The sequence below is a fragment of the Trichosurus vulpecula genome, chromosome 3, assembly GCF_011100635.1.
Source record: "Trichosurus vulpecula isolate mTriVul1 chromosome 3, mTriVul1.pri, whole genome shotgun sequence".
NCBI classification, from domain to species: domain Eukaryota; kingdom Metazoa; phylum Chordata; class Mammalia; order Diprotodontia; family Phalangeridae; genus Trichosurus; species Trichosurus vulpecula.
In genome coordinates this window covers 364024231-364045685 of record NC_050575.1, presented here as the reverse complement: position 1 = coordinate 364045685, position 21455 = coordinate 364024231, and the positions used below count along the sequence as shown (strand labels likewise).

The window sequence follows — 21455 nt, the reverse complement described above, 5'->3', positions numbered from 1 at the left end:
TCACATCTACTTCTTTCCAACCCTTTGGCATCTCCCCAGTTCTCCATGGTTTTTTAAGGACAATTGAAAGTAGCTAAACAATCATAGTATCCAGAACTTTAAGGATGCAAGGATATAATCAATTTAGCCTGAATGACTAGAGTTCAATGAGAATATCCACATGCTTTTATTATCTACACTAGTAGTATCAAACTCAAGTAGAAATGGATTCTTGCTGCATAATGACTGAGAAAATCATAAGTTAGCATCATCTATGTTGGACTGTATTTTTATTTATTTTTGTTAAACATTTCCCAATTACATTTTAATCTGGTGTGTATACACTCCAGCTTGCTGCAAGTGCCAATACCACCTCCAATCTACAGAATTTATTTTCAATGTTAACTTATTGACCTTTTTTTTTCTAATTCTCTCAGTCTGAAGATCATTCTCTTTGATAAAGAAAATAAACAAAATAAGAATTAAGTAGTCCTATTTTATCTCCATTACCATTGTTCTATCCACCTTGGATACTGATCTCATTATCCCTTTGATATTACTCTTGCCCCAATATCTAAAAAAGCCCTTTCATCTGTCCTCAGCATTCACTAAAAGCCTCAAATATTATGGTCTTTAAGCACTCTTAACATTATTCTTACAGGATAATGATTTTCTTTTGTTTCCATTCTCCATAACCTGCCCTTGCTTCCATCTTCTTTACATGTCTTTTAATATTCTAAGTCGATTGATGAGTTCCCTCTGCATCCATAGTCTCTACAGAAAGTTCCCTCTTTTCTTCTTCATCAAAATAATGTGCCAGTGGTATAATAATTTTATCCTTGAAACTTTCATTCTTCCTGGGCCAACTTGTTCTGTGGAATTTTAGGCCCTAGAATACTATCTATCCTCTCTGAACTCCTTGAAAGATAAATTTCAAAAATCTATACCTATCATGCTTAGCTTTCTTCAGAAAGTATTTATTCCTAAAGTTTCCAACATTTCTATTTCAGTGAGCTTGATTTCTTTTTCTGACTAAACTCTAGAATGGATTATTAAAGTGATGGTTAACCTACATTTCATTGGTCCTAAAGAGCAGAGGTAGAAGTAGAAGAGAGGCAGATTTAGGCTTGATTTAAGGAAAAACTTCCTAACAATTAGAGACCTATCAGAAAGTAGAATGGTCTGCCCCATGAAGTATTCTCATTGGAGTAAAGTCAAAGATCATTCAAGTGGAAGGTTGTTATAGACAGGATCCCTGTTCAGCTAATACATTAGATGACCTCTGAGGTACCTTAAAACTCTGAAATTCTGGCAACTGTACCTTATGTAGAATGAAAGGAAATAATTTTCTGCATTTCATAAAGAAAGCAATATTTACAAATAGATGATTTAACTTCCCTATCAGAGGCACTGTGATTTAGAGAAAAATGATGTCGGTAGGAAGTCAGAAAATTTCAGTTCTAATCCTAATAAGCTACAGAAAATATCACAGTGCTTTAGAGATGAAAGGGACCCTAGGGGCCATCTAATCCAACCCCTCATTTTTCAAATGAGGAAACTAAGGCCAAAAGATGAAGTCACTTGCCCAAGATCACATAACTAAAAAGTGTCAAACCCCAAACTTCTGATTATGATCCAGTATTTTTCCCATTATAACCCAGTACTTTTTCCTACTATACTACACATCCAAAACCAAAACAAAACAAAATAGTCAAAAGACAGTCTCAATTAAAAATGTTCTTATTTATGTAATACATACTCCTGCCCACAGTGGAGCTTCAAAGAGACAATGGGCTTGATGTGACCCACAGGTCCCATATCAGAGTTCTAAATTTCCAGGAAATTTTTTCCCTATTAACTCCATGGATCTCTTACTTCAGGTGTGAGTTTTACCTTCTTACTTCCCATCCCATCAATTTTCTGTAATTCTCACCTCTCTCCTCAGTTGTTTGAGTCAAGTCCTCCACCAAGCTTACTACCTCTTTGCTATTTGTAGGATGTTGGGATTTGACCCAAATCCTGATATCCCCAGGCAGGATGGTTAGAAATTGCTCTAGCACCAGCAGTTCCAGAATCTGTTCCTTTGTATGAACCTCTGGCCTTAGCCATTTACAACAGAGTTCCCAGAGTTGGATGAGGGCTTCTTGGGGCCCAGCAACTTCTGGGTATTGATACCACCTAAAACTCTGGCGAGCAACTTCAAGATCTGATTTTTCTTGGATCACATCTTGCCCCCTAGGGATATCAACTCTGAGGACTAAGTCATCTTCACGTGGAGCCAAGATTTTGGGCCTCAAGAGAGAGGCCATCACTTTGTTTGAAGATCAGAATTTGAGGTGGTCCTCATTGATTTCAAATCAGCATTCTTAACAGGATAGTAGCTCCCTTCACTTGGGCTCACTCACATCCACAAGTTCTTCTAAGTGGCACTGTGGATAGAGATAGATTACAGTCAGCAACAGGGACACAGAAGCCTTGGTTACATAGTCTGAATCCAAAGCCAAGGCATAAATTACTAAGACATGCTGTATACATAAGTGGCTCACAAGCCTCTAGCAACAGCATGGTTCTGTTCTTAAACAGCATAAAGAAAACTCTAGGAACTATCACAGACACATACTTAGGTATACCGGTACATATACATACTTGGGAATTTTTAAAAAAGACATAATAAAGGGAGAACAAACAAAAGACACAGACCTATGTGAGAACTTGCCTATCACATCCTGAAAAATGGATGAGTTAAAGAACAAATCATCAAAATACTTAATAACTATGTGAAATATAATAGTAATAATGAGACAATACTCCATAATTTCTGTCAGATGGCTAAAGCAGTTCTCAAGAAGAAAAATTATATCCCTGAGTCCTGTAGTATAAAACAGAACGAATGAACAGAATGTGAACAGAATGTGCAATTTCACAACTTAGACATCCAACAAATAAACTCAAAATAAAAACAAAAGAAGAAATCCTAATTAGAGGAGAAATGGATAAATTGGGGGGGAAAATTTTTTATAAAACTGATAAAACAAAAACTGGTTTAAAAAAACTTAACAAAACCAATACTTTTAGCCAAAATCATTAAAAAAATAAAGTTATCAAAATGAATAAATAGGTAGAATCACAACAAAGAAGAAATAAATGAACTGTTGAAAACTACTAATCACAATCACTTGCTAGCAAAACTGAGAGTTTAAAAGTAACAAAATATAAAAGATCTTAAATGATCCAGTTTCAGAAAAGGAAATCAAACTAGCCATATAAAGGAAATAACAATATGCAAATTATTCTCAAAAAGTAAGAAAGAAAACACTATATTAAATTCCTTTTTTTCACCATCAAATAAAATCCTAACACCTAAACAAGGTATTAAGAGAAAGTGAGCAAAGAGAACTATAGACCTCTATATTAGGGAAGTATTGATTTAAAATTTTCAAATAAAATCTTGGCAAAAAAATATATCAATTCATCCAATATATTATTCACTACTTCTCAAATTAGATTTATACAAGTAATACAATGGTAGTATTCCAAAATCACAGATCTTACCCCCTACCCACTTCTGCAAATATGGGGAGATGGTACTTATTTGTTTCTTGGGGCCACACTTGACCATTATAATTTCACAGCATTCAGTTTTGATTTTTTTATGGTTGCTTTTTCTGTTTACAGTATTTTAATCATTGAATATACTGTTTTCCTGCTTTTGTTCACTTCACTTTGCTAGGTGGTGAATTCTTTTTTAAAAAAAAACTTTTTTAGGTGTATTTGTTTTTGTTTTTTATATATAGTTTTGTTGATTTTTTGGTATAATCTCATTTTTTCCCTATATCACTCTTCATCCCTGAGAGTCATTCTATATAACAAAGGATATTTTTTAAAAAGAAGAAAAAAAGGAAGAGAAAGAATCAGCAAAACTAATTATTACATTAAAAAATGAAAATATATGCAACTTTGGACATCTGTGGATTTCTCACCTCCACAACAAATAGGGGGAGGTTAGCACCATTACATTTCTCTTTCCTCAGACACTGCAACCACTCTGATGCTTTCTTGAGGTATCAAATGTTGTGTTATTTTAGGCTCTCAGGGACAGCTTAGGATGGAGATATACAAACTTTCCGTGCTCCTAGAGAAAGAACAAAGCCTAATCGTTGCCCTTTTGCTTGAGCTCTAGCAGTTCCTGACCTCCAAGCAACAGGCCTTTGGGTTGGCCCCATTTGGAGTTTCAATAGAATGCTGCTGCTCTAGGCATTATCAGCCAGCTAGAAAGTGCTGCTTTATCAGAGAGATAGAATTGTATTTGGTCTGGGATTTCTGCCCTGGTTCTTCCTCTATGGGCTTCAGACTAGGCTAGAGACTGTAACTGAGGCCCTACTTTGCTCCTGAGGTCCAAGCCACATAGTTGCTGTTAGCTTTTGAACTTGCTTCTTGTTTGTACAAAGTCTACGGCCCACAACTGCTTCTTGTTCCTCACCCTTGGAATTCCACTCCTACGTACACGTTCTGTACTCAATATGCCTTGGATCTATGACCTGAAAGTGGCTAATGACACAGCTGCCAGTAGCCACCTGTTCCTGCAACTTATACAAGTTTAGGCCACTCTGATAGATCTAGAACCCTTTCCTGTAGTGGTTCACAGATGCTCCGTAGGGGGCATTCCTGGCTACACTCTGTCTCTTGTGTCTATAGACCTGTCCAACTATGCTGACCTGAGCTGAAAAAATTACTGTGATTTTTATAAAAAAATTTCCTGATTGGGATTTCCTAGATCTTTTTGGAAGAGTTGAGAGGGAAGGGAGATATAGAGTTCGCTACACTTCCTGCTCCTCTACCATCTTGTTTCCACCTGCTGTATGTTTCTTTTTAAAAATCTAACTTAAGAGATGGGGTGGAGCCAAGATGCTGGAGTAAAAGCAGGGACTTGCTTGAGCTCTCCCCCAAACCCCTCCAAAAACCAGTAAAAATGACTTTAAACAAATTCTAGAACTACAGAACCCTAAAATGACAGAGTGAAACAGATCTCCAGTCCAAGATATCCTGGAAGATCCATGGGAAGGGACTATCAAACCAGGCTGGGAGTGGAGTGCAGTCCAGTGTGGCCCACACCAGCATAGATGGGGCTGGAGGAGGCCTCAGTGGACTGAATCACTGGTAGCTGTGGCAGTTTCCAGATTTCTCAACCCACAAATGCCAAAGACAACTTAGCCTGTCAGTGGGAAAACAATGTCAGACATGGGTGAGAGAAGAGCATGGTCCAGCCTCAGCCCCGGGGTGGTGGAGGTGTTGGCAGTGGAAGTGGCAGCATCGGTGGCAGCAGTGATAGTGGTTGCTTCCAGAGCTCCAGGCCCACAGATGGTGGGTGGATCGTGCTGCTGATCAGAGCCAGATTGCATGGCTCTCTTTGCTGGTGCTGAGGCAGGATTCTCTTGCCTTGCTCTGCTTGGATCTGGGTTGCAGTCCTAGGTGGTGGTCCTGGGGTGAGAAGGAGTGCTGACGTGGTAGACCTTTTGGGGGCTGTGGAGGGGGAATCCTTCTCACAGTTCCAAGGAAGAAAAGAGTGTTTGTGGTCACTCACAGAACAGAGCACAGGCCAGTAGAGGAACAAATACCTCTCCTTGGATCATACCACCTAAGAAGAACTAAAAATTGACAGGTACCTACAAGTAGCTCTAAAAATAGCAGCACAAAACCCCTGAAGATTGGGAGAGAGTACTCTCCACTCTAGAAGCAGAGTCATACCTTGACAAAGAGCTCAAAAGTCAAGTACTTGACTGGGAAAATGAGCAGACAGAATAAAAAAAAACCAAACTATAGAATCTTACTTTGTTGACAAAGAAGATCAAAACGTATGGCCAGAAGAAGACAACAAAGTCAAAAATCCTACATGCAAAGCCTCCAAGAAAAATATGAATTGGTCACAGGCCATGGAAGAGCTCCAAAAGGATTTGGAAAATCAAGTAAGAGAAGAAGAGGAAAAATTGGGAAAAGAAAGGAGAGTGATGCAAGAAAATCACAAAAAACAAGTCACCAGCTTGCTAAAGGAAACCCAGAAAATACAGAAGAAAATAATACCTTAAAAATAGACTAACCCAAATGGCAAAAGAGGTCCAAAAAGCCAATAAGGAGAAGAATACCTTAAAAAGTAGGATTGGCCAAATGGAAAAAGAGGTCCAAAAGATCACTGAAGAAAATAATTCCTCAAAAATTAGAATGGAGCAAATGGAAGATAATGACTTTATCAGAAATCAAGAAATTATAAAACAGAACCAAAAGAATGGAAAAATAGAAGACAATGTGAAGTATCTCATTGTAAAAACAACTGACCTGGAAAACAGATCCAGGAGAGATAATTTAAAAATTATTGGACCACCAAAAATCCATGATCAAAAAAAGAGCCTAGATCTCATCTTTAAAGATATTATCAAGGAAAACTGCCCTGCCATTCTAGAACCGGAGAGTAAAATAGAAATTGAAAGAATCCACTGATTGCCACTTTGAAAAACATCCCAAAAGGAAAACTCCTAGGAATATTGTAGCCAAATTCCAGAGTTTCCAAGTCCAGGAGAAAATGTTGCAAGCATACAGAAGGAAACAATTTGAGTATTGTGGAAATAAAATCAGGATAACACAAGATCTAGCAGTTTCTACATTAAAGGCTTGAAAGGCTTGAAATATGATATCATGGAGGTTAAAAGAGCTAGGATTAAAACCAAGAATCACCTACCTAGCAAAACTGAGAATAATACATCATGGCAAAAAATGGACATTCAATGAAAGAGAGGACTTTCAAGCATTCCTGATGAAAAGACCAGAGCTGAATAGAAAATTTGACTTTCAAATACAAGAATCAAGAGAAGCATGAAAAAGGTAAACAGGGAAGAGAAATCATAAGGGACTTATTAAAGCTGAATTGTTTATATTCCTACATGGAAAGATGATATTTGTAACTCATGAGACCTTTCTCAGTATTAGGGTAGTTGAACAAATATATGTGTGTGTGTGTGTGTGTGTGTGTGTGTGTGTACACACATATATGCATGTGTGTATATGTGTATGTATATATACATATGTATTCCTACATATATATGTATGTATGTATGTATATAGACAGAGGGCACAGGGTGAGTTGAATATGAAGGGATGATGTTTAAAAAATAAAATTAAGGGGTGAGAGAGGAATATATTGAGAGAAGGAGAAAGGGAGAGATAGAATGGGGTAAATTATCACACATAAAAGAGGCAAGAAAAAGCTGTTATAATGGAAGGGAAGAGGGGGGAGGTGAAAGGGAATGAGTGAACCTTACTCTCATCAGATTTAGCTTAAGGAGGGAATAACATACACCCTACAGGAAAGTGGCAGGGCGAAATTGTATAAGGGGGGATGATAGAAGGGAGGACAGATTGGGGGAGGGGGTAGGTAGTCAGAAGCAAACACTTTTGAAAAGGGAAAGAGTCAAAGGAGAAAACTGAATAAATGGGGGATGGGATAGGATGGAAGGAACTATAGTTAGTCTTTCACAACATGACTATTATGGAAGTGTTTTGCATGACACATGTATAATCTATATTAAATTGCTTGCCTTCTCAATGAGTGTGGGTGGGGAGGGAAGAAGAGAGAGAATTTAGAACTCAAAGTTTTAAAAACAAATGTTAAAAATTGTTTTTACATGCAACTGGGAAATAAGATATATAGGCAATGGGACAGAGAAATCTTTCTTGCCCTAGAAGAAAGTAAATGGGGAAGGGGACTAGAGGCTGGGTGGGATGATAGAAGGGAGGGCAGATTGGGGGAAGAGATAATCAGAATGCATGCCATCTTGGGGTGGGGGTGGGGGGGGAGGGGAGTGATGGAGAGAAAATTTGGAACTCAAGATCCTCTGGAAATGAATATTGAAAACTAAAAATGAATAATTTTTAACATTTTTTTCAAAAATCTAACTTAGTCGATGCCTCTACATTGATATCTTTAGACAATACACATGCCTGTGCATCCACATTGGTACCTTTAGACAAATCTCCTATTTCATATATATCCAAATATTTATAACAGTTCTGCAACAGCAAAGAACTATAAATAAAGTAAATATTCATTGACTAGAGATTGGCTAATCAAGTTGTATATGACTGTTACTGTGTTATATGAAATGATGACTATCAACACAATTTACACAATGAAAACAATGTAAATGAAAAAAAGCAATTAAAAATTGAAGTTGAATGTTTCAAAATTACAATAACTAAACTCGGCTCCAAAAAGCAAATATGAGAGGCACTTCACTCACTCCCTTCTTTTTGGTACTATGAATCAATACACAACATTATTAAGTGCTTTCTAGGGACTAGGCATACAGAACAAATAAAACAATCTTTACTCTCATGGAGCTTACATTCTAAAAGGGGAGACAAGTACATATATAAATATATACAGAATATAAAGAGAGAAATTAAAAATAAATACAAAGCAGTTATATGCAAGGTAGTTTGGGGACTGGAAGGAACAGTACAAGTTGATTCATGGGTACAGGAATGGCTTCACAAAAGAAGGTGGTACTTGAACTGTGTCTTAAGGAAGACAGGGATTCTGTGTGAGTATATTCTAGGCATAAGGGTTGGCCATTATAAAGGAACAGAGATGGTAGAGGTTTGTATATAAGGAACAAAGACAAGGCCAGTTTGGATAGATTTCAGAAGGTGGGACAGGGAATGATTTACAATGGGGTTGGAATGAGAGGCTGGTGCCAGGTTGTCCAGAGCTTCAAAAGCCAAATATGAATTTATATTTAATCCTATAAAGGCAATATGGAGCCCTTGGAATTTATTGAACTCTGTCCTTTGGATTTTGGCTTCCATTAGATAAGCTGTTGCCTTATCTTGTCCAGAAATAAGCCTCCTTGTCACTTCAGTCATTTCCAAATCATACTGCCTCAACCTTGCCATCTTCCTCATCCCTGTCCACTGGATCATGAACTCTGTCTCTGGTACTCTTATGATAAGTAAATTTTTGCCTTATCTTGTCAGATCCAAGCCTCCATGTAACTTTCCTGACATTTCCAAACCAGGCTGTTGTGAACTCTCCCCATACTCTTTCTAGCTTTCCTTTGTGTGTGGTCTCTCACCATTAGAATGTAAGCTCCTTGTCTGTAGGCACTGTCTCTCTTGTTTGTATTTGTAGCTTTAGAACTTGGAACAGTGCCTATTAAACAGGAAACACTTAATAATGCTATTCCATGTCATTAATTCATCAATGAGTAGAAAAGTGACATTCTTAAATATCTTTGCTTAAGAAAAATCACTTTTGGAAAGTCATAATAAAGGTAAAGAATAGGTTTATCTTGAGTCAGAGAGTAGTAAAGGTGGGAAAGATAGACGGTTATGTTAGGAGAATGATATTTCCAAATGCCCGATCTTGGATCTGATAGTGAAATCTACTAATGGTTCTATTATGTGGATGAAGCGAAGAAAAGTATGTCAGAGTTGAAAAGATTTAGGAATTGAGAAGTCATATTGTAAGAGCAGCCTTCTATATAAATACAAAGACCCATAGGATTGATGTGAGAGAATGAAGAGAAACAACATGAGCCAGGTAATATAGTACAGAGTTACCTGGAGGTCAGTAGGTGACAGCAGTATTGATGGAAAAAGGGTATTACATACAGATGGCATGAACCATGAGTACTTTCCTCAAAACAACCCTATGAGGTTGGTAGTACATATACATTTTACAGATGAGCCAACTGAGGCTCAGAGAGATTGACTAATAACCATGACCATATGGCTAGTATGGGTTTGAGCTGGGACTCAAGTCCAGATTTCCTAACTCCAAAGTCCATTACACAACACTTGGGAGACCTGGCTACAGCTTGACTATAGCAGCTATATCTTTCAGTACCACAGGGTCATGTCCACCCATAGTAAGAGGAGAACTCCAGTAGATATGAGGGGGGAATAATCCCTCTTTTCATGTTTAATTTCAAGTCTTCATGCCCCTCAGCACACATTAAAAAAAATGTACACATTCACAGCAGACCACAGACTTCAAGCAATTCCTGCTCAATTCAATCCACCTTGCCAACTCAAGTCCAATGGATGGTCACAGATTCATAGATGTAAGGGTCCTTGGAATGAATGAACCACATAGGTGCTAAGCATTGTTAAGCACCAGAAAGATCATCTACATTAAACCCTTCATTTTATAGATGAAAAATTGAAACCCAATGAGCAGTAAGTGACTTTCCAGTGGTTACACAGCAAGCTCAGTGCTCAAAACCCAATATACTGAATCCTAAATCTAGTGCTTTTTCCATTACACTGGTTGCCTCCCGGGAAAGCTGCTCTCCAACCCCTTAACTATTCTCAAGTACTTGCAAAGGATCCTACACTCCAGCCATTTGAAGGGGAGTAGCTGAGGGATGAGGGTTTGGGTGGTGGTGGTGCTACAAGCCACCCTCTCCAGCCAAACCATAAAGTTCAGCATTAATTGCTGCCCTGTGAGCCTCCCTCCCTTATCAGAGGAAAATGCTTCTCCGCTTAGGAAGCCAGCTTCCTCTACCCAGGGTACCTGATATCCATATTCGAGCCCCTCTCCACGTACCTGGGATAACTGCTGCCCTGCCCACTAGCCCAGCTCCCTCTGCCTGGCATAACTAGAGCCCCGTCCTCGAGCCCGGCTCCCCTGCCTGGGCTAACGACCGCCCTGCCCAGGCTAACTGCTCCTCTCCGCTGGACAACTACTGCCCTTCCCGAGCTAACCGCCACCCTGCCCGCGAGCCCTGCTTCCCCTGCCGGGACTAGCGGCTGCCCTTCCCTGAGCTCAGCAGCCCCTGCCCAGACTCCGGCCCCTTCTTAATCTCCAACCTGGCTAGATCGCGGGGACCCGCGGAGAGCCAGAATCGGACTCCCCGAGCTGCGCGTACCTGGAGCCTAGGTCTGTGACCCAGCCTGACAGTCGCAGTCCGAGAAGGATCGAAAATGTCCTTGGGACTAGAAAAAAGACACGAGCATAGTCTCCGTGCTCGGCGAGGCAGTGCGCCTGTGCAGAGGAGGACCCACCAGAACTACAACTCCCAGAATGCATGTATTTCCTCACTTTCCATCTGCGAGAGACTCGTTTTCCGAAGACCCTAAATTCCTGGCTTGTCATATCACATCATCGGGACTCAAGTCGTTTCCTGGGTTCAGTGCACTCCAGCCTTGAGCCTCTAGCAATTGCAGAATGACTTCTTCCCTTCCATTTCTTCCACTTCCCCCGTGCCAATTCCTTTAAAGAGCCTCTCAAGTCTACATTTCTAACCTCTTGCCTTCTGCCCCAGCTTCTCTCTCTTGGTGATTCAAGGTTTCATCCTTTAAGTCTCAGAGTCGGAGATAAGTTTTGTTTGGAAGGTTGAACAGTCCCGCCCTGGGCCTAAAAATGTTAGAATTTTTCAACTAGCTTGGAGGCATTCTGGTTCTGCCCTGCCCTGAAAGAACTCCAACACTCCAGAGATGGCACCAGTTTATTCTGCATGAAAAGAAATATAGGAGCTAGAAAAGCAAAGCCAAACAGGCAAAACGCGAGTGAAGCCGCCAAGAGCCCGGCAGCGAATTACTGGGGAAACAGCCCTTGAGAAACCGAGGAGATACCAAAACAATGCCTCCACGGACCATGAGGCCAGGAGCAGATGACAGTGGCAGCTAATCAACGAATATTTACTACGTGCCAAGGTCTGTGCTAATCGATGGGAATACAAAGATGTGCAAAAATAGTTCCTGCTTTCAGGTAGCTCACAATCTAATGGTACTCTGCAAACAACGGTATACCAACTATATACATACATACATACACACACACACACACATATATATATATACATACATACATACATGCATATATACATATATGTGTATATATGTGTGTATATGCACATATATGTATCCAGTGTGTGTCACACACACACACACACACACACACCGGATAAATTGGAGATAGGGAAGGCACTAGGATTAAGAGGGATTGGGAAAGGCTTCTTCAACTGATACTTGAAGGAGATCTGGGAAGCTAGGGGACAGAAAAGAGGAAGGAGAGGATTCCAGGCATGGGGGAGTCAGTGAAAATACTTCCACATCTTTGCCATACAATCAATTAATCAATAAACATTAATAAAGCATTTACTATATACTAAGCACTAGAGGCACTGTGCTATACATCCCCTACTCTCCTCTCAGTCACCATCACCTCTTGCCTGGACAGTTGTTATATCCTCTTAATTACTCCCTGTGCCCCCCAACCCTCCAAGTATCTCCCACTCCATTTCCTCCTCCACATAGTAGCCAAAATGATTTCCTACAATGCAGGTCTAACCATGTCAACCCCTATTTAATAGTCCAGCAGCTTCCAATAAACTCTAGGATTAACTAAATTTTTCTCTGCTTTTATTTGGCTTTTCTGCCTTATAAGAGGTCACCCTTATCTATATACCTTATGGTTTGAGGCCTGTCAGTATGTATGTATGTATATATGTATGTATTTCATTTATTATTTTGTTCACTTAATAGGCAGCTAGGTGGTGCAAAGGAGGGCACACTGAACTTAGAGTCAGGAAGACCTGAGTTCCAAAGACGATGGGCAAGTTGCAACCTCTATCTGCCTCAGTTTCCTCATCTATAAAATGGGAATAATAATAGTGCCTACCTATCCAAGTTGTTGTGAAGATAAAATGAGATACTGTTTGTAAAGTTCTTTGCAAATCTTAAAGCACTATATAAATGCTAATTATTATTATTATTATGTGTATGCATTTATTTTATATACACTTTATACATAATATATATATTTTTTTTATATACACTTTTCTCCCCTACTAGAGTGTTCACTCATGAATAGTGATATTGCAGCTCAGTGCCCAGTAAAGTGCTTGGCACAAAGTAGGCTTTTAATAAATACTTGTTGGTGAATGATTTTCCATAATCAACAAAAAATAGGGCCAATGTGATTCTATATTCTCCACATCTTTCAGTCACTTTCAAGATGATAAAAGATACAGCCCACGGGAGAATATTGTTTGTGAAAGCTTCCTGTTCCTTAATGTCATTGAACAAGACATCAGTTCATGTACAGATATTCTTGTTTCATAAAGATTCAATATGGTAGGTACATAGCTCAGTAGTTATTAATGTTTTCTAGGTTGCCATTTTGGGATATTAATATGGGTCAGAGACTTTTTCCATGCCTTTGTTTCTTCCTTTCCTTCAGATATCATAGGAATCATTTTTTCAACACCCTTACGAAAATGTTGTCTCTAGCACAGATTTCTTTTATGCACACTAGGTCAAATCCAGCTGCTTTTCCTGATTTTGGTGCCATTTCTGCATCCCCAGTAGTACATCTAGATTCTGATGTTGGAGTCTAAATGAAGTGGCTCTTTTGTCCTTGTTGGTGACAAGTTATAAAAAAAATTCTTATAGATTTTTAAAATTTTTTCCCTCTGTTTGCTATTCTCTTTTGTTTCCTTACATGACTTAAGGATGAGTTTTCTTAGCTGGATATTTTGCCAAAATTTCTTTAAATTGGTTGTGCCCTTTACTACTTCCCTCTGTTTTACGAGGTGATACTATTGCTAATAAGCATCCATTATTCAGCTGTGTAAGATTTTACAAATATGTTAATATTTTAAAGTAGTGTTGCCTTTGGCTGCTATGTGGTTGGCAAGTAAGTCAAGTGTTTACTGCCAAAGGTGTTTTGTGGGTTCTTTTGGGCCCTGTGATATGAGTATATAATTTAAAATATATGAATCATTTATATATGAAATTATAACTGATTCAATTGCAATTTTACTATCACCAATTTTTTATTATCATTTGTTGAATTTGCCCTGAGGTATCTCAGGTTCTGGATCTGGCTTTGAATGAACAAGCTCAGAAACTATGAAAATGCTAGTTAATATCTTTCCTGATAATCAAAGGATACAGGAATCAAGGAAATATGGTGAAAAATCAGATCCCAAAACACCCAAAATAGGTAGATTTAATAAAACTGAGAAGGCAAGCATATGCATTAATAGTTAGATTATTTAGTCCTAATCACATTTTAAAATTTATTTTTATTTATTTTGCTAAATATTCCCCAAATACATGTAAAAAATTTAACAATCATTTTAGATAATTTTGAGTTCCAAATTCTCTCTCTCCTTTCCACGCCAAACCCTCCTTGAGAAGGCAAGCAATTGGATTTTGATTATACATGCAAAGTCATGTAAAACACATTTCTACATTAGCCTATATGTTGTATATTAGCCTGTATATTAGTTTCTATACATTGCAAAAGAACACACAAAATAAAACAATAAAATAGAAAAAGTTAAAAATGTATGCTTCAATCTGCATTCAGAGTTCATCAGTTCTCTCTCTGGAGGTGAATAGCATTCTTCATCAGGGATCCTTTGGAATTGCCTTGGATCATTGGATAAAAGGACAAATGAATATGAAAAAAATAAACTGGCAAAAATATGAAGAGATACTTTTATGGAAAAAGACTGATTGGTAGAGGGGAGACTTGCTCTGTCAGACCATAAAACACAGTAAGGCCTACAGCCATACTGTCTACTGAGGTGTATAGGAGTTGTGAACTGTACTGGTAATTGGTACACATTGATAAAAATACAGATCATTAAAACAGTGAAGTAACTTTTAAAAATATGTGCTTTATAAGTAAATATAGTGACCGACATTTGTAAACTTCCATTTCAATATGAATCCTCAGGTGTTTAAGGATAAGCTCTTGTTGACAGTTTAGCACATGTGTTTCATTTACATAACTTCTCCCCATTATGAAGTCTCTTATGTTTACAAAGTGATGATCTGCAACTGAATGTTTTCTGACATGTACTACACTCATAGGGTTTTTCTCCAGTATGGATTCTCTGATGTTGACTAAGAGATGAGCTATGCCGAAAAGCTTTTCCACATTCATTGCATTCATGTGGTTTTTCTCCAGAATGGATTACCTGATGTCGAGTAAGAGATGAGTTTTCACTGAAGGCTTTTCCACACTGATTACATTCATAGGGTTTTTCTCCAGTATGGATTCTTTGATGCTGAATAACATGTGTGCTCTGGCTGAAGGCTTTTCCACATTCACTACATTTATAGCGTTTCTCTCCAGTATGAATTCTCTGATGTTTAATAAAGGATGAGCTGTTATTGAAGGCTTTTCCACATTCATTGCACTCAAAAGGTTTCTCTCCAGTGTGGATCCTCTGATGGTGACTAAGGGATGAGCTGTGACTAAAGGCTTTCCCACATGTTTTACACTCATAGGGTTTTTCTCCAGTATGAATTCTCTGATGCTGAGTAAGGATTGAGCTGTGACTGAAAGCCTTTCCACATTCCAGGCATTCATATGTTTTTTCTCCAGTATGGATGATCTGATGTCGAATAAGAGATGAGCTGTCCCTAAAGGCTTTCCCACATTCATTACAATCATAAGGTTTTTCTCCAGTGTGGTTTCTCTGATGCTGAACAAGGTGGGATCTCTGGCTAAAGGTTTTTCCACAATCATTACATTCATAGGGTCTCTCTCCAGTGTGGATCCTCTGATGCTGAACAAGGTGTGTTCTTTGACTGAAGGCTTTGTTGCATTCATTACACTTATAGTGTTTTTCCCCATTATGAATACTTTGATGTTGAGTAAGGAATGTGCTCCGAGTGAAGGCTTTGCCACATTCATTACATTTATAGCGTTTCTCTTCAGCATGAATTCCCTGATATTGAGTAATATGTATGCTTTTGCTACAGGCCTTCCCAGACTTATTATATTTGCACACTTTTTCCTCATTATATAAACCATGATATTGCATTAAATTTGAACAATCACTAGAAATTTTCTCACATGCATTACTCTCACAAGGTTTCTTTCCTGAGGAGGTTGTATTACATTTAAACACATCTGAAAACTCACTGCAGACCATATCATGTGTATCATATTTTTGGAGTCTCTTTTCTACAGAATCTGTTCTTCGTGGAACGGAGACTGACCCTAGGTTATAACTTCTCTCAAATTTATTACATCCATGGTCTTTTAATATATCAGAAGTTTTTCTGTTGGGGATTGTTACTTCCTCAGAATGTCTCTCCCAGTTATGCTGCTGCTTCTCTATCTTGACATTACATTTCCAATTTTGTCTTTGGGAATCCTTAAGACCAACCATTTTAAGTCTTTCTAAAAATGATTCTTCGGTAGAAATGGCTTGATTAGAAAATGACCCTTTACTTTCAGTCCCAGTTTCTGAATCTGAAAGAAACAAAAATTGTAAAAATCTTGTGTCCCTTTATATTGAGAAAAAGTATTTTTGTATGGTAAAGTTCTATAATGGAAAGGGTAAAGAAAAAACAAATAATAACGCCTACTCCCTGCATTTGTAGAATTCTTAGTTTATATGGGACTTCTATATTCGGTATTTCATTTTAATCTCACAACAGACCTATACAGTAGGGACTTTTACTAATAAGAAAAATAAGCTCCAAAATGCAATAAAGGACTTGTTCATGGACATGTAGTTAATAAGTGGCTAAATCACAAATAGATCCTGGGTTTCCAAATCCTTAATCTAGCATTTTTTCTAAAAAAAATCACCATTTCTCATTATTTTTCTCCTTTCTCCTTTCAACTTTTGTGGTAGAAAGTTTTGGCGTTAGGAACAGCAGCAGAAAAGAGGACTTGAGATGAATAAAGAAAAGTGTGCCGGTAATTTGGAAGACTTTAGATTTGTGAAGACCAGAGATTAAATCTGAGAAGAAATTTAGAAGACCTTGAGGAAAAGTTGAAGAACTAAGGGGAGAGAACTCAATATGAAAGATGGAAAGGAAAACCAGAGAACATAGAACATTTAATGCTTAGTTAATGCACTAAATGTAAATGGTCTGAGTTTTTCTGGTAAAATGAGTAGATTTTAGAAACATATAAAACCCCCTATCCTACCTAGAGGAAATCCATTTAATGTATACACGTACACACATATAGTTTTAAAATTAAGTGGTAGGTTTAAAATATTTCATGCAAATGTAATTTTTTTAAAAAGCAAGAATGGCAGTAATAATAACAGATGAAAGAGATAATTTAAAACAAAACCTCAAGAAAGACAGGGCATTATTACATAATGCTGAAAGGAACTTTAAATAACCAATATATAGCAATCTTTACATTATGAACACCAAACAATTTCAGTAGTTAACTTCATAAAAGGAAGGTTAATAATACTATAAATATAGCCAAATATCTAATAAAAGGAGGAAATTTCAGTTTGCCATTATCAAAATACCACACAAAAAACTTAACAAGCAATCACATTCCTGAGTAACTTATTTAAAAAATTGGCAATAACAGCTTAGCTATTAGAGGAAATTAACTGGAACAATTAGGGAATGTATAGGGAACTCACATAAAAATGATTACATATTTGGCCATTGTTGTAGAGTCTGTCGAACTGTGATTGCTATAATATATTTTGTAGTCTTGCTTGTGGTTTCTATGACCTTTCTAGATTCTTATAATTTTGTTACTATAAGTATTAACATTTTTTTACTCTAGAGAGTATTAATGAATTAATATTGCTTGCCATATTTTATACGCACATACATGCATGCACATGCACATACACACACGCATGCACGTACACACAAACATTTTATTAATATTCAAGGACTTTTTAGGATTTAAATATTGCAAGTCCCTCTCCTCCTTGGAATTTGAAACAGTTTTCATATTTGCAATTCAAGGGAAAAGCTTGAAGCACCTCTGTCAAAGGACCTTTTATTTCTCCCTTGAAAGAATTACCCAAGGCCATTCTCCTACCACTACCCAGACAATTTATGATATAGAACTCCCTGGTAGATTGATGGCCATGTCAACTGGCCAGTACCTTGTGTTGTTTCTTCCTGTCTTTTACCCCTAAAATAAGTTGAGGTCTACTCATCTTTTCTCAATAATAATGGCATAGATAACTATCTCGACTCAAATGCCCTCATAGCACCTGACAACATGTGAATCAATCAACAAGTGTTTATTAAGTGCCTACTAGGGGCTAGGCACTGTGCTAGGTACTGGGGAATGTCAATACAAAAAAAATGACACTATCCCTACTCTCAAAGAGCTTATTCCCTTTGATATTTAGTCTTGAGGAAAGAAACATTCTAATTGCATGGTCTCATTACCCTCAACCAATTACTGTGCTCAAAGATCCCAAAGCATAGATCTGGGAGAAGAGGCAGCAGCTAACACTTTGTTCCATCTCAATCGCCATCCTGCAACCCCTGAAAAGGAGGTGATATCTATCAATGTCACAGATGGGACTTTTCTTATACAAAAGAGAAAGCTGGGAAACCATCTTTAGAGGATGCTATACCAGCTGATACTTATGTTTATATATAAACACATAGGAAATGTGGAGTTATTGCATCGAGTTCACATGAATCTTTCAAAGTGCATCGATCTTTGCATCACAAATGATGGAAATCATATTGAAGATGTTATTTGTTAATATTCCAATTAAATAAAATGTTGTTGAAAATTTCATTCATTTCTTGAAAAAATGCATTTTTGCCTATGTGTTCAGACTTTAGGAACACCCTGTAGTGTTCTTTTAATGAAGTTAACTACTGAAATTGTTTGGTGCTCATAATGTAAAGAATGCTATATATTGCTACTTAAAGTTCCTTTTAGCATTATATAATAATGCCCTTGTCTGTCTGTCTTGAGGTTTGCTGGTTTGAATTAGGGAGCTGCCTTAATCTTGAGAATGACCCCACTATTACTCAAATATGGATGTAGATTTAGAGGCCCAGAGTATCACACTCCCATCTCCATTGGGTGTAAAGTATACTTCTTAATATATATTTTGTATTTTTGGTTCTTCTTTTTTTCCTTCCCTAGTGGACAGTGGGTTACCACATAATCACTCATTTGGAGAGACCTCCATTTAAAGGAATTGAAATGGGTGGAAGAAATTGATCAAGTCTTCTCACCTTTTAAACGCCTTGAACTCAGAAAGGCCTCATTCTAAACACTGTAGTGAGTGACCCCAAAACAGTAGAACCTCAGTTTATGAGTAACCTGGTTTACATATGCTTCCCTGGAGGAGGAAAAATTTTTCACAAAATTTGTCTTGCAGGATGAACAAAAATTTGCAGTATGATCATCATGTTTGGACTTGAAAAAAAAAATTAGTGAGTCAAAACATGAAAGTGATTCTAAAAAATGAAAAATAAGTGAAGGCAATAGTGTTAGTCTTACTTTTAGTGAAAGTAGCATAAGAAAGAACACTCCCAACTTTGAAATCCCCCATGTTCTCATGGAAGGAGATTCTCCTTGCAGCAATAGCCCTGGCCTAGATTGGGGAAATGGTGTGGAGAGCTCGATGCTGATGCCAGGTGGGGAGGGCTGCACTCATCCACTTTGAATGTATTTATTCCTGATTCAAAATACCAAGTTAGCTTAGATCCACTGGCTGGAAGGAGATCTGCTTGAACATGTTGCTACTGTTGCTTTGAAGAGGACGCCCACTCCCCTGTTTGTGGCCCAGCCCCGTCCCTTTTTGTGGACCCCTCCCCCTTGCTCACAGACTGCTCCCCACCCCCACCTTCCTGCCTTTTGAGTTGAGTCCGGGGCCCCTCTAGCCCCTGCCCATGGGGGCCTCCTCCAGGCCAAGAGCCCAGACTAGCGTGGTGCTCTGCAGTGTCATGGCCAAGTAAAGAGAACAGAGGTGGGGTTTGGGGTTTGGGGTTTTTTCTTCCTTTTGTCACTTTAAAGACCAAAAATGTGTGCTTGGAGCCAGGCAACTCTCACTGGTTTAATTATATAAAGATCCCAAATAAATCTGCGTGTCAATCGTGGCCTTGAAAAAAAATTTCTTTTCTTTTCGGTTTATTTTGTGTACTAATCATTGCTATTGTATTTCAGGTGCATTAGGGACCAAAAAAAAAACTTACTTAAAATTATAAATAATTATTTTATATGAATATTTTTGGGGACGTGGTACCAATCATCCAACTTTACATTATTTCCTAAGAGAAAATTTGCTTTGCAATACAAACAAATCGCATGACAAACAGAATCTCGGAACAAATTAAATTCATAAATTGGGGTTCTACTGTATAGCCATTAAGAAGTCTTAAATTAAAAAAAAAAATTATTCATACCATAATCCCAGACCAGAAGGAAATATAACTAGAAACAGATAATAATAACATGGATAAAAAGTATGAACTAGGTAACTTCTAACACCCTGCCTAATTCTAAATCTATGAAATGTCTAAAAGCACAAGAACGGACAAGGGACAGGATTCAGAGTAAAGGTACAAGGGTTAGATATAGAGAAAAGGAATATATCTCAGTTTGGAGAATGCATAAGGATAGGTGCGTTATTAAGGTTATATTTCATCCATTATCCCCCAGGCCTGAGAGACCTTGAGATCTTTTGGCTCAAAATTTAACTTGACCATCCGACTTTTTGCTTGCAATGATTGCCCTCTGCATAGTTTCATTCAGTTACTCATTAACCTGGACAAGTACCTTTTGAGACTTCTCTCTCCAGGATTCCTGGCTCTTCCCCTAGATCCATATGGGAAATTAATTCTGGTTTGGAAACAGGAAGCCCTGCTCGTGTGGAAAAAAAATGCAAAAATGACTGTTTAGCATGAGGACAAAAAAATCATCTCAGCATTTAACTTCTAGTTACAAACTCCTGAAGAGAGGACCCAAAAAGAGAGTGTAGGAGACAGTTTAAAAGGTCTTGAAGAAGGAGAGTTCAGTATAACATTCTGATGAAGTATAGAGGAAGGAGTCATAGAATTCATGTGAATTCTTCTGTCCCTTTCCCTGTTAAGAAGATGGGAACTCCTTCTAACATTTGTAGGAATTTGCTCTACAACTTACACTAGGAGAATACTTATCTTGGGGAGACATCACCCTGGCATGCAGCCCACAGTGTGATTTTATGCGGCCCGCCTGTGTTTACTATGGGTGTGGAAATTGACAGGAATGCTTTAACTAAAGCATTCCTGTCAATTTCTGTGCTTGTGGTGGACACAGGCGGGCCGCATGGGGGCGCATGGCTGGTGTTTTGGACAGTCCTGTATCAGATGAAGCCCAAGAAACAGCAAAATGAACCCGCCAATTTGCAGTTATATTAAACAAAGCTTCTTCATCGGGGAACAAGGAAGAGAAATAGCCTTCCTCTTGGCTGTAAAAGGATTAGACATCTTCTGTATGCTACATCCCCTGCTTACTTTTAGCTAATTACTTCAAATCTTGTAAGAAAAAAGGAAATGAAAACACTACAAGAAGATCCTGAGTCAAAAGATGAAGCTATCCTTACCCAGAAAGACTAGGTTCCTGTAGTTCTCTAGCATGACTGCCACATATAGGTCCCTCTGATGTGAATCCAACTGCCCCCACTCTTCCTGGGTGAAATGCACAGCCACATCCTTGAATGTCATGGATT

At 38.1% G+C, this 21455-nt stretch overlaps 1 long non-coding RNA gene and 1 pseudogene across 1 annotated transcript; both read right to left on the bottom strand.

The window, feature by feature from the left end:
* Positions 1–1701: 1701 nt before the first annotated feature.
* LOC118841673 lies at positions 1702–10983 on the bottom strand. Its single transcript, XR_005009866.1, has 2 exons — positions 10899–10983; positions 1702–2408 (listed from the first exon to the last, which is right to left on the bottom strand). It is a non-coding gene; the product is annotated as an uncharacterized LOC118841673 (long non-coding RNA).
* Positions 10984–14686: 3703 nt separating this feature from the next.
* LOC118841651 overlaps positions 14687–21455 on the bottom strand; it is a 1013973-nt pseudogene continuing 1007204 nt past the window's right edge.